The sequence below is a fragment of the Arvicola amphibius genome, chromosome 6, assembly GCF_903992535.2.
Source record: "Arvicola amphibius chromosome 6, mArvAmp1.2, whole genome shotgun sequence".
Lineage (NCBI taxonomy): Eukaryota > Metazoa > Chordata > Mammalia > Rodentia > Cricetidae > Arvicola > Arvicola amphibius.
In genome coordinates, this window is record NC_052052.2 from 51,824,112 (window position 1) to 51,844,101 (window position 19,990).

The window sequence follows — 19,990 nt, forward strand, 5'->3', positions numbered from 1 at the left end:
CTAATAACTGATGTAGGACTACTGCTTACTGTAGGTGGTGCCACCCCTGGACTGATGGTCCCAGGTATTAAAGGAAGTAGGTTAACAAGCCAGTAAGAAACTCTCCTCTATGGCTTCTGCTTTAGTTCCTGCTTCCATGTTCTTGCCTTATGTTCCTGTCTATTGGCATACAAAAGAATTCCACAATAGCCTGGAATGGAGTATAACATGGAGATAAACTCACAGAAAGAGCAGTGATCCACAGTTCTCTGCATGGACTGGGAACTGTAACCAAATCCAGAAGCCAAGAGGCCTGCTCATGCTTTATGTCTGCATTTATAGTACATGAGACCATGCCCAAAGTAAGTGGGTATCTTAAAAGCTATTGGCTGGAGGAGTTCCCACAGCACCTCCCCCTTTTGTCTAAATAAGAGAGTTCTAAGCCTAATACAAAACTATATACACTAAGAACAAATATCAAGTATTGTTCAGGGAAAAGAAAAGGCAAAAAATACATAAAAATTAGAATTACAACCAGCATGAACAACATCAAACAAGAAACATATGCTAAATGTTTCAATACTTATCCTATCCTAAGAAGTTTAAGTCTTATATTAAAAATGGCTTGACTAAGTCATGAGAGAAAAGTAACTATGTCTATCTAGTCTTCAACCCCATCAAATACCTGAGAAGGAAAAAAAATATTATTTGAGTATTCAGGAAGTGCAATCAAGCAACTTTCAAAAGGTACAAAAAATGGCAGAGACAACCAACTACCTGGACAATTACCCCCCCCCCCCAAAATCTCCTTTGTAATGATGGGGTAACCAACTTTGGCTAAGGCCTAGAGAGACTGACAGACCATTTTCAGGGGCCAGAAAATTTTAAAAACCATCTTACCCTATCTTGGCAAGGTTTAGCAGTCTTTTTGTTTATATTCTGCTTGTCCAGTCTGGACACCATGCATTTTGTCAGTGATTGAGGGAGTTCAATCAATTGAGTGGTTCTTTGCCCAAAGGCCAGTTTTGCCAAGAAGAAAACAAATTCAAGTGGAGTGTCTTCAGTGCCCAATATTCTCTTGGGAATAGATTCACCAATCTTCCAGGAGCAATCGTATCTCACACCAACAGAACCCTAAGTTATTTAAATGCCATATTCTACAGTTCTTTGAAGTGTTTGAAGATTACCTATTTATGTAGAACACAATCTGTATATATTTAAAGAACCTGATTAGTCTGAGAAACAAAGGATGACTATTGATCTGTAATTCTTAATACCTATATAGTTTAAAGACTTAGACTTCATATTAAAAAATTAAACAATTTTTAAAGAAATGTGCAGCAAATGAGGACAGTGATCTCAAAATGTAAACAATGTATAAGTATCTTGATTAGAGGTAGAAATGAACAGTGTAATATGATAAATATATCTTACAATTGCATTAATACACGAAATGTCTTAAGCAGAGGCAGAAACATGCATGCATACAATATGACAAAATAACTTTGCATAGGTGCACAAATATTGTAAACAGAAATAAAAGCATATTCAATATAACAACTTTAATCTGAATTTGTATCAATATACAAGAATATACCAATGTGAATTGTCTATAAATAATAGCTCACACGTAATCCCACTATTACTCACTATTACTACCTATTTGGTACAAGATTCTTAATCCCAGAGTCATGGGTTCAAGCCCCATATCAGGCACCAATTTGTTGGTGTACAAAAGAGTTCCACAATAGCCCAGAATGGAGTATAACAAAGGTTTATTTATCTAGGGATATACTTACAAAAAGAGTTGTGATCCGCAGTCCTCTACATGTGCTGTGAACTGGAACCAAATCCAGCATCCAAGAGGCCCATGCATGCTTTTCATTTGCAGTAATAGTACATGAGACCAGGCCCAAAGTGGGCCAGTATCTTAAAGGCTATTGGCTGAAGGAGTTCCTACAGCACCTGTCCTGACTTCCTTTGACAGTAGACTGTGATGGGGAAATGTAAGTTTGAAATACACCCTTTCCTCCCCGAGCTGGTTTTTATTATAGCATTCTATTGCAGCATTAGAAATCCTAACCAAGAAAGCCCCCCCCCCCTAGGGCTCAGGATTTACTGCCCTGCAGTGGGTAGGGAGGTCATCCATCAAGTCTCATGGTCATGGTCTTCAGTTTGGCCTGTCCTTGTCCTGCTAAGACACTGCACACCAATGATCTGCCTTGGAGGTACACTGCCCAGAGTGATAATAGCAAAATTCCAAAAACATGAATGAGAGGCAGGGAGGAGAAGAATTCAAAGTACACTATCTATTGGTAATAATATTAGAAGTCAAGCATTTTTATTCCATTCACAAGGGTTGAGTAACTTGCTCAGGACACACAACCATCTTGGAGGGGAAGTAATGGAGGACTCTTATTGGTTAATAAAGAAACTGCCTTGGCTTTTTGATAGGGCAGGATTTAGATAGGTGGAGTAGACAGAACAGAATGCTGGGAAGAAGGGAAGTTAGAGAGAAACCATGCCTCTCCTCTCTGAGTCAGATGCCATGGAGCCAGCCACCAGGTCAGACCTGAATCTTTCCCCGTAAGCCACCACCTCATGGTGCTACACAGATTACTAGAAATGGGTTTATCAAGATGTGAGAGTTAGCCAGTAAGAGGCAGAGCTAATTAATGGGCCAAGCACTGTTTAAATGATTACAATTTGTGTGTTGTTATTTCGGGTATAAAGCTAGCCATGTGGGATCCGGGCAGGATGAAAAGCAGGCCTGCTCGCCACATCACTAAAGGGAAGCTCATGCATGGCAGATCAAGAACTCAAACCTGACATTGCCAAGCCAGGTCTGTTCATAACTCCACATTGCCAGAGATTGGTTTTCTCTAAGGACCTGGTAGGGATAAAGATCTCTCCAGTCAAGATGACTAGCTCTGGGAGAATAGGCAAAGTAAAATCCCATTTGAAGGGCACTGGGGTGGCAGGCAAGGCATTTTTGTCGACAGTGTTGATTAAACCCTTACAGACCAATGCTTACTCATCCTCCAGCTGGGCTGGGGATATATTCCTCCTTCAAGGGGTCAAATATGGGTGAGGAAGTTTCTGCAGAGTTGGCCTGAGGAGTCAGTGGGAACCTGGAAACACTAGCCTGATTGGTACCCTACAAATCTAGGCTTGGATCCCAGCCTGCCCTGTGACCCTGAGCTAGTTCGTGAACTTTTCTGTTTTCAGTTTGCTGATAATCCTATCCTCCCGACTAGCTCTCTTGCCCTCTCTCTCATTCCTTCTCACGACTGCCATGTTATACCCAGGAATAATCTTTTACAAATGTGAACCTAATAAAATCAGGACTCCTACACTCCTGAAATGAGTTATCAGTAAATAAACTCCATACATTTCTCATGGAACTTGAGACAAAATCCTCCATCTTTCTTGTGTGACCTCATGTGTCTCAGGTGACCTGTCCCTTACCTGCTTCTCTACCTTGTCACCCCCTACACTGAAACTCCTCCAGCCTTTTCTCAAGGCATTTATTTTCCCCAACACTCCCAGTCACAAAGCCGTCTCATTTTCTGGCCCTCCTTTCTCCTGGTGAGTACTAACCATTTTGCATGTCTCAGCTTCTCCTCCTGAAGGAAAGCTGCCTCGCATACTGTGGGAACTCGGCCATTGCTTTGTTGTTTCCTGCCACTCTGCATTCTCTTTCTAAACATTAAGCAACATTTACAACCATGCATTTGAGTGTGTGATTCCTTGATCATGGTTATCGCCTCCATAAGCTGTAGATCCTTTAAGAACATGACATGAGCCTCTTTTGATCCACTCTGTCTAACTTGGAGCCATCCCATCATAATAGGCTGCAATGTCTAGAATACATGGGATATAGAGCACTGGTGGATGAAGAAGCATATGTCAAGTATATTGGGGACCTTCAGCAGACCTTTTGCAACCTTGTCCCTGCTGTTACCCCTCTTAGTGGATATAGTCATAGCACTTTTCAGAAGCAGGGACAGACCTTCTTCCTCTGCATTAAGAAATCCGTGACACTGATGCTCAGGGGTTGACTGAAAGCAGTTACTACAGCTGTGGAGGCAAACTGGGCAGATCATATGACAGACCCTAGCACCCAGGGGATCAGAAATGGCCTAGTGGGGAGTTTGGAAGGTGCTGGGGAGCCAGCCCCTTGGGTCTCATCACACTGAGCCCTCCTGGTCTCCCATCAAACCCCAGCCCGCTCAGAAAGCTGCTCTGCTTGGTCCAATGCCAGCTGGGCTGCTGCTTGTTTTGTTGTATGTGCTGCTAGGCAACTGGCCTGTTTTTGCTTATTTACCTCCCCTGGGCCATTTCACAACACTTAGTAATAGGCGCTGCTCTCTCTGGTGCACATCTGGTTTAGATTTAGCCTGTCAGAGCCCCGTTGCAAGGAGAGCTTACACTTTTCTCCGTGGTCACCAGCTAAGACTCCCAGGATCCCGGCTGCTCCTGGGCGTTGGTCACTCACCCAACCCCCAGAGGTCTCCACCCTGCACCTCCTCCTTGGTTTTTCAACAGTTTACACATTTATAAGCCCAAAGAGGAGGAATTTTGAAGAGAAAAAGGCGAGGGAGGGTGTGAGGACTGTAAGAGCTGAAAGCAAATTTTGAGAGGATGATCTTCAGAGCTCTTGAGCTCCAACAGTGCCCCTGTTTCTATGACAGAACTTGCCTGGTTCAGGACACAGAGAGACAGTTATGGGCCCAGGTCCTGGTTCCCTCAGACTCAAGCCTTCCTACCACAACTATTTAGCATAAATTGAGAATTGGAGGCCACATTAGGAGTGGGATATTCACCAAGTGCTTATACTTGAAATAGCTTTATACATGGGTTAGGGTTAATAATATTGAATGAATGAGTGAATGAGTCTGACTTTTTTTTCAGCTCTCTTACTGGTGATATTTTCTATACTTCCCTTTCTCTTTTTCTCTTGCAAAATAAAATGCTCATCTGTCATGATGGACTATATGTAAGTCTTCATGAGTACTGCTTGTCTCAGTACCAGCCCATGGTGATCCTGCCCACCTCTGGACAGGTTCTCTCTCCACTTAGAAGACCCTTCCCTATCCAACCCTGCCTCTCCTCTCCTCCCCACAGGGGTGGACCTGCCATTCTCATGCTAGATATCTATCATGTAATTGCCCAGTGCCTCTCTCTGGTCTTCAGAAACAGTAGTTAATCCATTCAGACTCTTCACTCACTGATCAATGAGAGACAGAACACTAGATGGCCAGCTGTATGGCCATGAAGGGCAATCTGTGACCTGCATCCTTGATGGTTCTCTATGGAATCTTCTTTGTATTGACATGCCAGCTGTTGACCTTGAGTGTAGACGTCTTGTGGTCCAAGAGGATGTGCGTTTTAGCTGCACATATGTCTGTGTGTCACATTTACGCCTGGTGCCAGAGTCTAGAAGGGGGGGGTCAGATTACATGGAGTTACAGGTGGTTGAGAGCCGCCATGTGGATGCTGAGAACTGAACTGGGGTCCTTTACAAGAGCAGCCAGTGCTCTTAACCGCTGAGCCACTTGTCCAGCACCAGTCGTTCAAGAATATGGGGTGAGACACAAGAGCAAAATCTTGCTAAGTTTATATTTCTGTTTCCCTTATCCATCCAGAGGGGAAACACTATCTGCTTAGTTTCTTAACCCATGATTGATCAGTAGTCCTAAATTCTATCCAATCCCAGATCCCTACCAAACTCCAGTCCTGCCCCTGCTTGCTTAGTACACCTCCTTCTTCGTCATCTCTTCTACTATGCAATCCTAGTTCCTAGCCTTGCGACCTCACCACAGGCTCTCAGTTTTTATTTCCATGCCCAGGTAGTAGGCATGATCATGTTTTATTAAAGTGTATATCTAGTGATGTTTCTCCTGTGCTTTACACTGCCATAATGGCCTTCCACTGAACTCGGTAGAAATCCAGCGCTCTACCTGGACTCCAGAGGGTGCCGTCTACCTCCCACTCACCTCCTCAACTTCAGGCCATGCTCAGCTGCCTTCCTACTTTATCTCACTATGTTCAACTCTATTCCTTACACATATCAATTTGTTCCAGTGTTGGAACTTTTCCATCAACTGCCTTCTCTCCTTAGAATTCTTTTCCTTCACCTTCCCATGTGCCTGATTCCTTCTGCCCATTAACGTATTGGCTTCAGTAGCACTTTTTAAAAGAGGGCTTTCCTGGACAGAACTCTCTTTCCCATACACAGACCACGACACAGAATCAGTCTCGTCAAATCTTTTTTACATTATTCTCAACAGATATCCCCAGAATTTTTTTTTTCTGTCTAGCATTGTCTAGTTAGAGTGAAACTCTACAGATGGGGACCACTAAGAACCAGATCTGAAACATAAAGATCACTCAAACTGTCTGTTGAGTGAGTAAACGAATGGCTTGAAGGTAGCCTGGGCCCGGAGCGAAAGCCAGAGTCTACATCCTGTGTGTACACATCTTGCTAGGCTACTCTCAGGCTGGGTGACTTTGGACATGCCCTGTGTATGCTCTGGATCTCCCCAAATTAGCATTTGTCAGATGAAATGTGATTTCATGATCCCTCACCTGTCTAGCTTCCAGGTGTTCCGATCCTACCAATCTTCATATTGTTGACCATAAAACGCTGTCAAAGTTGGTAATGACAGCAATGGTCCAATTCTAGTTGAAAATTATTTTTTTAATTGAAAGTAAAGTTATTTTCATACACTATATTCTGATTACCGTGGTCTTCCCTTCTTTGTTTACTCCCAGATCCTCCCCATCTCCCACCTTTCCAACTTCATGTCTTCCTTCTCTCTCTTAAGAAGAGTCAGTCAAATAAAAACAAGAACAAACAAGGATAAAAAAAAAACTAAGAAACATAAAAAAGAAAATAAATAACATGAGAAATGCACACACACACAATAACCTCATAAAAACATAATTGGAAAATAAGATATACAAGCAAAAGACCAGTAAGAGTTTTAAACATATCTTCAAAAACATTTTGAGTTCATTTTGTCTTGTCCACTTACTGCTGGGTATGGAACCTACCCCTGAGTGTGGTTTGTATGCCCAGGGAGAGTCCCTTGAAGATACTATTTTTTTTCCTTTGGTGAGTAGTTGTTAGTTGGAGATAGTCTCTTGGTTGTTGTCCTGGCTTATTTTATGTCAACTTGACGTAAGCTAGAGTCATCTGAGAGAAGGAAATAACAATTGAGAAAATGTTCCATAAGATTGGGCTGTAGGCAAGCCAAGAGATCATTTTCTTAATTAGAAATGAATGTGGGAGGGTCCAGTCCCTTGTGGGTGGGGACATCCATAGGCTGGTGGTCCTGGGTTCCATAAAAAAATAATAAAGTTTAAAAAATTTAAAAAAACAGGCTGAGCAAGCCACGGTGAGCAAGCAAGTAAGCAGTGCTCCTCCATGATCTCTGCATCAGCTCCTGCTTTTAGGTTCCTTCCCTGATTGAGTTTCCCTCTTGACTTCCTTCAGTGATGTGAATCAGGACTATGAATGTGGAAGATTAAGCCGAATAAAACATTTTCTCCCCAAATTACTTTTGGTCATAGTGTTTCATCATAGCAATAGCAACACAAACTGCTATATTTACAGTACAGTTAGAGGCTGATGCTTGTGTCTCAGCATGAGACCTCATCTGGTTGGACCTGTGCAGGCCTATGCATGCTACCCTAGTCTATGTCATCAGTCATCTTACATCTGGAAGGTCCTGTTTCCTTGGTAACATCTTCCACATAGTTCCCTGAGCTCTGAGGGGAAGGATTTGACCAATATGTCCCATTTAGGATTGAGTGTTCCTAGGTCTCTTACTCTATGCACATTGTCCAGATGTGGGTCTCTGTATTAGTTCCCATCTCCTGCAGGAGAACTCGTCTCTGATGTTGCTTGACTGAAGGACTGCATCTGTGGGTATAACAGAATGTTGTCGGCTGTCATTTTATTGCTACATTCGTTCAGCAGAATAATAGCATTTGGTTTTCTTCGAGGTCCATGAACTATCTAGTCTTAGATTCTTGGCCACCCAAGCAGGGCCAGGCATGGGTTCCATCTCATAGAGTGGGTTTTAAATCCAGTTACATAGTAGGTGGTTCCTCACACAACGTTTGTGCTACTCTTTCCCCGGCATATCACGAAGGCAGATCAACACTGTACATGGAATGGTTTGTAGCAGGGATGGCGTCTACCTTTCTCCTCTGGTAGCATGCAGAGTACCTTCTAGTACCATGAACACTTGTCAGTAGGGAAGGCGGTAGGCAGTACCAGCTTAACTTCTTTGGGTTTAATGGGCGATATAGGTGTTGCCTTCAGAAATAGGGCCTTAACATCTCTTTGTAGAAATCAACCAATTGCCATGGCAATAGCCTGAGTTGTTTGAGGGTTTCCATGGGGCCCCTTTGGTCAACAACTCAATTAAGTGTAACCCAGTTCTGCACTGAAGGTTTCACTGGGTGAAGAAATGTCTCATTGGGGCTTTGTCTCTCTCATCATTTGGTGATTCCATTTAGATTTCTTTCATATATGTATATATTTAAAGAACCTTCTGCTGTAGTAGGCTTCCGTATGATCCTTCAAGTGGACATTAATGTTAGCTGTTTCTCCCTTGTCCTCTTTTTTCTCTCCATCTCCATTTAATCCTTATGTACCACTCTCCCCCCTCTTTCTCTCTAACTGTATTTCCTACTACCCCATTTCTTAGGAGATTTGTCCCCCTAGTTCCTTCCTCCATACAGAACTGATGTGGGATGCCCTTTTGTATGCCGTGGATATGTTTTATTACCATTGCTTAATAAAGAAGCTGATCGGTCAATAGCCAGGCAGAATAGAGCCGGGCAAGAAATCCAAGCAAAGATAAAGGGAGAAAGAAGGTGGAGTTGGGGAGATGCCAGCAGCTGCTGGGGAAACAAGATAAAAGGCAACAAGTCATGAGCATCATGGCAAAATATAGAATAATAGAAATCTGTTAATTTAAGTTATAAAAGCTAATTAATAACAAGCCTGAGCTAATAAGCCAAACAGTTTGTAATTAATATTAAGCCTCAGAGTGGTTATTTTGGAACTGGCCGGTGAGAGAGAAACCTCCAGTTACACAGAACCACAGTGGTTATTCAGTTAGTAGCTTACCTATTGAGGATTTTATTTATTTACTACCTAGTGTTCTGCCTGCATGTATCCTTGAAGACCAGAAGAGGGCGCCAGATATCATTATAGATGTCTGTGAGTAACCATGTGGTTGCTGAGAATTGAACACAGGACCTCTGAAAAAAAACAGACAGTGCTCTTAACCTCTGAGCCATCTCTTCAGTCCCAAAAGCAAACACTTGTAACTATTAAATACTACACTATCTTAAGATCTGTGTAAAGTAGGAAGTAGAAAGGGGCAGTTTTAGAAAGCTGTTTCTAAAATCGCTATCTGGGACATCTCAAGGCCTCCTCAGTGTGAGGAGCAGATGACATCTTTAATGGATGTTTATTATTGACATGAGCACAGCCAATTCGAGGGCTCCAGTGTCTCAGACCCACAGGAGTGGCAAGTCCTCTCCCTGGTCCATGTGCAGATGTTAACAATATGTACAGATAGTGTAGATTGCAGCTTCCTCATTTGGGATGACTGCAGCTGAGACTGCTTCACTGCAGGGAGAGCACACAGTGCCCCCATCCATGCTTTGCTTGTGTTGTGTCTGTCTGTTTGTCTTTCTTAATCTCCCCTCTCCCCAGCCAGACTTACAAAGCCAGCCACTCAGCCACTGCTTCAGAGTTGCCAGACTCTGATGAGATGCTGTGGAAGAGGGTACTTGGAAGAACTGTTTTAAAAAAAAAAATAACAACTGTTCCATTTTATAGACTATAATTGGTCGTACATTGGCGGTTCTGCATGCTGCAACCCATGGAAGTGTTACATGGATTCAATGCAGGAGTGCAGGGCTATAACCAGCGGGAAAGGGAAGGAGAAGATTTGAAAAGAATGCCATGTTCTATGTGAGGGCTGTCTTACAATGACGGCCACACTGGCTTGCAGTGCTAGTGCATTGAACAACAGTACTGCAAGTTTTGCACAGATTATCCCATTTTTTCCCCAATTTTTTTCCTAAAGTAAGTTCTGTGAGATCCTCATTCTACAGTCAAGCAAACAAAGGTGTATTGTGGTTAACCTATTTGTTTCCCATGACACTACTTAAAAACAGAGCCAAGACTTACTCGACCCTAGGAAAGACTGGAGGTGCAGGTCCTCCATGCAAGCAGATGTACTGCTGATGGGAAGAATGAGCTACACCTTTACCTGTGATCTGTAGACCTAGACATATTCTGCCAAGCCATTGGCACGGCATTATACCTGGTAGTGGGCATCTGTTCTCCACGGCTGCCACTTAAGTTTGTTTAGAATTCTTATGAAATTACAATTGTAATGTGTGCACACGTGTGTATGTGTGTGTGTGTGTGAGAGAGAGAGAGAGAGAGAGTGCATACATGTGAGTGTGCGAGCATACATTTGAGAGAGTATGAGTGCATACATGTGTGTGTAAACATATGAGTGTGTATGTCAGTGATATGTGTGCATACATGTGAGTGTATGTGCATACATGTGTGTGAGAGAGAGAGGAGAGAGAGCGAGTGTGTGTGTGTGTGTGTGTGTGTGTGTGTGTGTGTGTGTGTGTCCAGACGTGTGGTCAGAGAACAACATTCTGAAATCAGCTCTCTTTCCACCACATGGAACCAGATGCAGGGTCGGCAGCCAGCACCCTTGCCTGTAGAACCTTCTCTCTGGCCTTTGTCTTGCTCATTTTTTTTTGTATTTACAAAAGGCTTATATTCCACAAAGCATATGTAAAGAAGTCAGTGAAGTTGTACTGAATTGCAAGAGCTAGACAGATGACAAAAGAGTAGTTGGTATCACCAAAGGATATCTTCGTTCTGCTTGTTCGAGACTGTAAAGAGGGTGGGCGGTACCATGCAAACAATAGGAATAATGATTAAAAAAAACATTTGTGGAGTGCTGTCAGATCTCAGGAAATTTCTGACCATTATCTATAATTTCTGTATTACTTGCCAAGTCATTTGACATGGCTTTTGTCAGTTTGACACAAATCTGCACATATCTGAGAGGAGGGAAACTCAACTGAGGCTGAGGCTGCTTCTGTCAGCTGCACTGGGGAGTGTCTGTGGGGCCATTTTCCTGATCATCGATCGATGTGAAAGGGTCCCAGCCCAACTGTGGGTGCTGCCGTCCCTGGGTTGTATAATAAAGATAACCGAACAAGCCACGAGAAAGATGCCAGCGAGCAGGGCTTCTCTGTGGTCTCTAGTTCAATTCCCACTCCAGGTTCCTGCCTTGGCTTCCCTCGGTGATAAACTGTGACCTGATCGCTGAGAGATGAAAGAGACCATTTCCTTCCTAAGCTGTCCTTGGTCAGTGTTTTGTCATGGCAACAGAAAGCCAGCTAGAAAAGGGGTGGTACCAAGTCCAAGCGGTCATCCCCCGAGGACAGCATATGGTCTTTCCAGATACTGAAACCACGTCCATGATAACTCTGTACTGTGGAAATGTGTTTGCTCTGACTGGGGTCACACAGGGCACTGAACTGAAGAACAGCCTTTCATTAGAATTCCACAGAATTCCATGCTGGGTGGACCCCCAGTTTCTACTGAATGCCTACCACACCCACACTCCAGAGCCCCACAACTGTGTCAAATGCATGCTTGACTTGATTCTGGTACAAAGACTTGATGTGGAGCCAGGGAATTTCAGAGCCGTGCCTGTAAGTCTGGAATTTAAATATTAGCCTTCTTGACCTGGGCAGCTTTGATCTTCCAAGTTTACATTCACAAGTATTGATAACACGGCTCAAATCACAAGCAAGAACACAGGGCCTGCAGCCCACAGCTGCCAAGTGTGTGCATATGTACAGGATCTCCGCCGAGATCAAAATGGTCTTGGCTTGCGTAAGCGCTTATCTGATGCTGGGGGAGTGCTGCACATGGGATGGAGAAACAGAGATCTTTTCACACAGCCCATCTGGATGGCTTCATCCTATAGGACGGACTTAAGAGTGACCTGTAAGTGACCCCTACCAGAACCCGGCCTTACCTGAGAGATGACCTTTCTCAGTTTCTCAGTTTGCTTTCCCCTTGAGAAATGACTGTGATGCTTACCCATTATTTGCCAAGTATCCATCTTATACTAGGTATAGTGTCAATAATAGGACATGAAACATTTATATATAGTACTGCTGTCACCTCCGTTATTCAGAGGAGGAAACTGAGGCACAGAAAGTTAATTAGTGAGAGTCATACTGGGAGTAAAGGACAGAACAAGGATCTGAACCTGGTGCCTGATAGTATTTCTTCTTTTCATTTTATAAATGGGGGAGGGCACAGATTTGGGTTAATTTCACAGAGAAAGAGTACTTTAAGTAACTTGCCAAATGTCACATTACCTGTTAATCTGAATTCAAACTTATTAATTGAATGAGAATGGCCCCATAGGCTCGTGTATTTGAATGCTTGGTCCCTCATTGATGGAATAGTTGGGAAGGATTAGGAGGTATGATCTTGTTTGAGGAGGTATCCTAGGTGCGAGCTTTGAGTTTTATAAGACTCCTGTGAATTCCCTGTTTTCTCTCTCTCTCTCTCTCTCTCTCTCTCTCTCTCTCTCTCTCTCTCTCTCTCTCTCTCTCTCTCTCTCTCTCTCTCTCTCTCTCTGTTACTGGTCCAGTATCATGTTGCCATGCTCCCTATCATGATGGCCATGGACTTTTTAACCCTCTGAAAGCATAAACTTCAAATAAACCTGTTTCTCTACAAGCTGCCTTGATCATTGTGTCTTCTCACCTCTGTGGCATCTTATCTTAGTCTTAACTAAGACAGTAGGAGAACCAAACTCCATACCCAGATCAAAGTCTTGGCTTTCACAACCATGCAGAAGCCTGTTTTCGTGAGCTAATCTTGGTTTCTAGTACTTCTAAAGACTGTTACAAAGAAGAGGAAAAGAGAAGGAGAATTAGAGGAAGAACAAGGGAGAGGAGGAGGTGGTGGTGGTAGCGGCAACAAGAACCTTATGGTTCCTCAAAGCTCAGAATAGTTAGTCTTGCCCTTTGTGGAAAGAACTTGGCAACCTCTTCACTCTATGGTCTTCTTTATGTTTTGGACTGACATACTGCTTTAAGGATCAGATAAAGGAACTGGGGGGTGTCTGGGTGGTGTTCAGAGATACTGGCTCCTGTTTGCCGGGCTTGTTCCCCATCAGACAGAGCAACTGTAGCTCTCTAGGCTCAGACTCACCTTAGGGGAAAGAGCTGCCAGATCGTCCACTGCTTCCTCTGTTCTGCCTCCCATCTCCTTCCCTCATCACCTACTTTACCATGAAGAATTCCAGATATAACTTTACTTCCATAAAGAAGAAAAATAAAATCCCCCATATAATTTCTGGATTCTATAATGTGCCCTAGCTCCAAACCGCCATCCCCTCTACCATGGGCCCCCAACTCATGACACCTTTGTCTTTAGAGCTCAATATAGTCCTTTGCTTTCAAGGCTCAGCCCTCTACAATGTGAAATTTCTGGTTTCCTCAGAAAATCTTAGAATATCTCCTACTCTCTCCTCCCTTGACTTCAATGGTATTTGTCTTAAATAGGGTTTCTATTGCTACCACCGTGACCAAAAAGAAAGTTAGGAACAAAAGGGCCTATTACACTTCCATATCATTGTTCATTATCAAAGGAAATCAGGATAGGAATTCAGACAGAGCAGGAACCTGGAGGCAGGAACGGATGCAGATGGAGGCCACAGGAGGAAGCTGCTTATTAGTTTGCTCTCATAACTTGCTCAGTTTTCTTTCCTATGGAATCCAGAACCAGTGGCCCAGGCATGGCATCATCCAGAATGGGCTGGGTTCTCCTCCATCAACTACTAATTAAGAAAATGACCTGCAGTCTTGCCTACAGCCCCTTCTTATGGAAGCATTTTCCTAATTGAAAGTCCCTCCTATTCAACAATAGCAACCAACTGATCAATAAATAAATCTGGGAAGGAAGAACCTGCTCATTTCCCTCCCCGTTGTTTCCCGGCATCCTAGCTCAGCTTCTGCTGTCTCCAGGCCTAGCCTCCCTGGCACTGTAAGGATGAAGGCGGCTCCCTAGTTTCTGACCTCTTTTCTCCTTCTGTCTTACATAGTCCTGTGTGGTCAGACAGCCTTTTCCCTGGGAGGATTTGTCTTTTTCAAAGTTCTAACCATCAACTTTCTCTTCCTGAGGAAAAATCCAAGCAGAATATCCCCCAATATCTCACCTTCAACATGGGCCTGATTTAAAGACTGATCTGTGCTCACTGTGACTGCACTATTGGCATTAAGAGACAAGTGGGAAAGAGTCCATAGCCTCATGGTACCTGCCTGCCGAGTTTGTCTTCATCATCTTCTAGGAGGGTGAATGTCCACCTGTCCAAACCCTCACCCTTGTTCCCAAGGGGCTCCCCCATCTCAAGCCAGTCACTGCTCTGCATTCTAGACAATGAGCTGCCCCTCAAGGCAAGCCCACCTCAGTCATTTTCCTGCTCTCCTGTCTTCAGTGATATTTGGTGATTTCAGAAGGGCATCCCCTGCCCAGCTGCCCATGACCCAGGCCTTGTCACCCCTTTCCTCCTCCTTTCTCAGCACTGAGTCACTCCTTCCCTATGGCTTTGCTATGCCAAAGCAACTAAAACACTCTACACATTCCTGACATTATGCCAGCAGGTTCTTTCTCTCATCAGGATGCCTGTTGCCAACTCTGCCTTACGGAAAATATCTGCACAGTCTTCAGGTACATACAGGGTACCTTTCGAGGCCCTCTGCAACCACACTTTTCCTGTCTTCTGGTGTTCTGAGTACAGGGTGTTAAACTGGATCAGTAGGTTCTTAAGTCTTCTGTTTCTGGTCATTTTTGACCAACCAGTAGCTTAGAAACCAGGGGCATGAGGAGGAAGGTTGGATCATGGGCAGCTCTATTCTTGTTTGACTTGCTTGCCAGTCAACAGTGTGAGACTTCTGAACCCTCCCCACTGTGTATGAATGGTTCAGCAGCAGTTGAGCCCCCAACTCTGTTCTGTGATTCTTCTATCTCCACGCCTTTGTGAATAAGAAAAACAAGTCTGTTGTTTGCCGAGAGCCTTAGAACCCTGACCTACACACAGTGACTGGGTACAAAGGGTCTCAGGTGTACCTTGTGAGTACTTTTCTCTGTCATAGATCTGGTTCCTGATGCTGTCCTTCCCCTGAGGCTGTCTCATTTCACCTTGCCTTAAAGAGACGCTTCTGCTCTGGGAGCTCCTTCCACTCCTTCAGCCAATAGCCTTTAAGATACCAGCCCACTTGGGTGTGGTCTCTTTTGCTTTAAAAAAGCAGCAGTAGTTAATTAATACAGTTTCTGTGTGGTTATTTCTGGTGTAAGCTAGCCAGGCGGCCGGGAAAAACAAGAGGCCCCCCTCCTCATGTAACAAGATGCATGCTGCTTCCTCACTTTAGCGAGCAGCTATTATATGCTGGCCTGTGACCTAGGCATTGCAGCTTTGGAGGTTAATAAAGGCTCACTGCCAATCTCTGACTTCAGCACAGGCAATTAAACTTGAGCCTCATTAGATATAATGGCTATGGGCACAGTACCAATTAGCAGCCAAGTCCCAGTTCTGTGAATTATCTGGGCTGTGACTAGATTATCTCTCTGAGCCTCAGTTTCCCAGTCTGCAAGTTCAGTAAAGAGCAGTCACCTCGGGCATTTGTTATAAGGACCCACGAGGTTAGCGTAGCCTCCTGATATGTGCTTGTCACTCAGTAAGCATTCGTTATTATGTTTATTGCAGCGGGTACTTGGTATTTTACAGTAAGTAAATAAATAGACATATTACTGAATGATAACTGAATGAATATCTCACTCACACAAGTCCAGCTGCCAACCATCTTCCCTCAGCAGCTGAAAACTCCACTGTTTTTCTGAATTACTGGGTGTTCCAGATCCTGGGGAAGTGACCTTGGCTTTTGCTGTCATTTCCTCGCTTTGGAATACTGCTCACAGAGTACCATGACCCAGTCTGTGGCTAACACATCTGGCTGCAGGTGCTTCTGTAGTTTGTAAACAGGGGTTGCCAGGCTCTTCCCTGAAGCTCACAGTTTCTCAGAAACTGCTGGGGTTCCTGTTCAGTTGCCTCTCTTTCTGAAAGGCTTCCACAAGCCCCACTGCCCTTCTGGTAAACCCTACGGGCAGGGGTTCCACTTTCGCTTTCCCTGAACACCCCCAAGGGGAGATTTCTCTGCAGTAAGGGCATTCTCCTGTTTCCTTTGGCCAAACCCTAAGGCTTCAGAGTTTTTAGGATGTACTGAGCTTTACATGGGTGCTCCTCATGAGCGCAAACTTCCCAACTGCTTCAGTAATTGGGAAGTCTGCTGCCTGTGGTTTCCAGCCTGTATGGGGCATGCTTTCCATACTGTTCCTGCTCTTATCCACAGTGGTACTTCCCTGCAAGCAAAGAAGATTTAGAAGCACTTCCTACACTAGCAGCAGCCTGCCATTTTAATTGTTCTGTTGCATCGTAATTGATAATCTCTCACTGAGCCTAATTTGAAAGCTAAACTTGATCATGGGTGTTTATGTGTGGGAAAACTCTTGTACACCCAGGCTTCTGTACTGTCTACACTTGTAGGTGTTGTAGCATCTTGGAATGTGTCCCCTACCAATAAGGGGAGGTTTTGGTATACTCTCTGTTCCTCCCAACATCCCTATATGGTGGACATGATCCCAAGCCAATAGATGTGGGGACTTGCGTTCAGGGTGATGGAAAACCTAGAGTTGGGAGGTTTAAAGAGAAAACCCCACACCACACCTTTGACCTTTATTAACAAAGTCAGAAATGACCGCAGATGGAAGCCCCCAAGGGAAACTCAGCACAGCTATTGAAGTCACTTTGCTTCCTACAAAGTACCAGGTTACTTGTGTGTATTTGTCTCTCCCACTCGGCCACTCCTCAAATTGTGTCAGTGATGCAGTTCATCCTGATCATTTGTCCCAGTGCACGGTTTGAGTTGAGGGAGGAGAGATCAGCAGTTATGAGGGGAGTCTGAGAAGCCCACACCAGAAATCTGGGAATGGTTGGAGGGTAGCTGTGGGGACTAGGTAATGGAGAGGCTTACAGGCCACTGAGGATTGAACCCTGGTTGTAAGAGGAAGTCACTGAAGGTTTCTACAAAGAGCTCTTGCATGATATAAAAAGAGAATTCTACAGTGGGGTGAGAGCTGTTTAGAAGACGGTAGGAAGAAGCAAAAATGGCTGAGCTGAATGCTATTGTAGCAGCCCAGGCCAGAGCTAGGGTCAATTACATTCAAACTAACACACTAAGAGTTAGCACAGAGCTTATGACAAAATATACACCCCCCTTCCACTTATATCTTGGTCATCCATTCACTGAACATTATATACTCACACGTGGTGTGGGAAGTCCTTCTGTATATGTGTTGCTTTGCAGCGGGGTGGGGAGGAACTAAACTGAATGCTGGAAGAAAGAAGAGAGAGTCAGAGAGACACCATATAGCCATTGCCACCGAAGGAGACAGATGCTCGGGGAATTTTACTGTTAAACCATGAACCTCATGGTAAAATATAAAATCATGGAAATAGGTTAATTTAAGATATAAGAGCTAGCTAGAAATATGCTAAAGCTATTGGCCAAGCAGTGTTTTAAATAATATAGTTTCTGGTCCGGGCAGCTGGGAAACAAACAAGCAGCCTCCAATAACACATACACATGTGCATGCATAGTCCCAAACACTGTTTACAGGTATGCATTGCACACACACACACACACACACACACACACACACACACACACCTACTAGCTATTGGAAGAAGCAGAATGTGTCATTAGAATATTGGAATTGGATAGCAAACAAATAGAAAGTGAATATGCATACCAGGCTAGTATATTATGAAGAAAACAGCATTTCAGGCATGGAGATGGAGGCTGGGAAGATAACTCAATAAAGTGCTTACACTGTAACCATGGAGACTTAAGTTCAAACCCAATCACCCATGGACAAAAAGCCAGGCAGAGCGGTACAGAGTTATAATGCCAGCGCTAGAAAAGCAGAGACAGGAGAATCCCTGGGGTTCTGAGGCCAGGCAGCATAACATAGTTGAGGAGTTTCATGCCAGTGGGAGACACTGTTTCAAACAACAAATGAACAAAAAGCCTACAAAGGATTGTTGTGAAATAATCTTTTTGTACCCTGTGGAAAAGTGTCATTCTGACTGGTTTAACAATATTTGAATGGCCAATAACTAGGCAGGATTTCCAGGCACAGAGGATACTGGGAAGAAGAGGTTGGAAACAAGAGAAGACACAGAGGGAGCAAGAAAGCAGGATGGACAGTACATAGATGAGGTAAATGAGCCTTGGGGCAGCACATAGATGAATAGAAATGGGTTGATTTCAGTTAAAAGAGCTCGCTAAAAATAAGCCTAAGCTATTGGACAAGCTTTCATAGTTAATAATAAGTTTCCATGTAATGATTTGGAAGCTGACTGGTGGGATAGAGAAAGACTCGTTACAAAGGATAGGCAGTCCCTGAGTAACACACAAGAAATTGTCCTATGGCTTCCACATGTACTCACACACGTGCATGCATACTCCCATACCCTATATAAAGGCACACACACACACACACACACACACACACACACACACACGTACAGGGAGATAACACAATTGGTAAAGTGCTTGCCATTCAGGCACAAAGTCATGTTAAAAGAAAAGCCAGGTGTGGTTATATGTACCTCTAACCCCATTACTGAGGAGGCAATGACAGGAGGATCCCTGGAGCTTGCTAGCTAAATACTCTAATTAACTCAGTAGACTCCAAGCTTGATAAGAGACCTTGTCTCAAAAAATGAAATGCAGAATAATTGAGGAAATCACCTGATATCAACTTCTGGCCTCAACATACATGTGCAAATATATGTGCTACATGTACACATACAAATACACAAACTTGTTGTGGTGCTTTGAATAAGAATGGCCACCATAGGTTCATATGAGAGTGCCTAGTTTAGTCATCAGGGAGTGGCATAATTTGAAAAGTATTAGAAGGTGTGTGCCTGGTTGGAGGAAGGATGTCACTAGGGATCCTTTGAGTCTTCAAGACTCCATGCAATAATTCTCTCTCTCTCTCTCTCTCTCTCTCTCTCTCTCTCTCTCTCTCTCTCTCTCTCTCTCTCTCTCTCTCTCTCTCTTTCTCTTTCTCTCTGCCTGTAAATCAGGATGTAATTCTCAACTACTCAGCTACTGCTCCAGCATCTGCCTACATGCTTTCATGTTTCCTGCCATGAAGATAATGGAATAAACTCCCCCAAGTTTCAATTAACTACTTTCTCTTATACTAGTTACCTTGCTCCTCTTGGTGTCTCTTCACAGCAATAGAACAGAGACTTAAACACGTGTGCACACACATACAAAGTGGGGACATGAGGATGTACTTTATGTAGGAAGTGATCCGGGAAGATGTCTCTGATTTCATAGTTTTTCAGTGGGCAGAGCCTTAAGGCAAATGAAGGAGTAAGCCATACAGCTACCTGTGGGGAGTATGTCCCAGGGCAGCAGAAGGGAAGGAAGTGCCAAGACCAGCTGCAAAGCAAGAATGTATGGAAGCATTAGAGACAATGAAGAAGGTCTAGGAAATGGAGCAGGGGCTGGGGAGGAAGAGCAGCTGGAGAGACCATCCATGAAGATCTTGTGGACACTCGAGCCAGTGGAATGGGCAATGTTTCAAGTGATAGGGAAATCCAGTGGGGGATTTCATCAAGTTGATCGAGCTCTCTCCAAAGGCTATGTCTGTGTAGTTGAGAGTGAATACGAGGGTAGGAACAGGAGCTGTTCAAGGTCATTGCAGCAGCTGTAGCACAAGAGGACGGTGGCCGTGACCATGGTGGTGATGTTGGGAAATGTGTAAGTCACTAGGAGCTCTGCG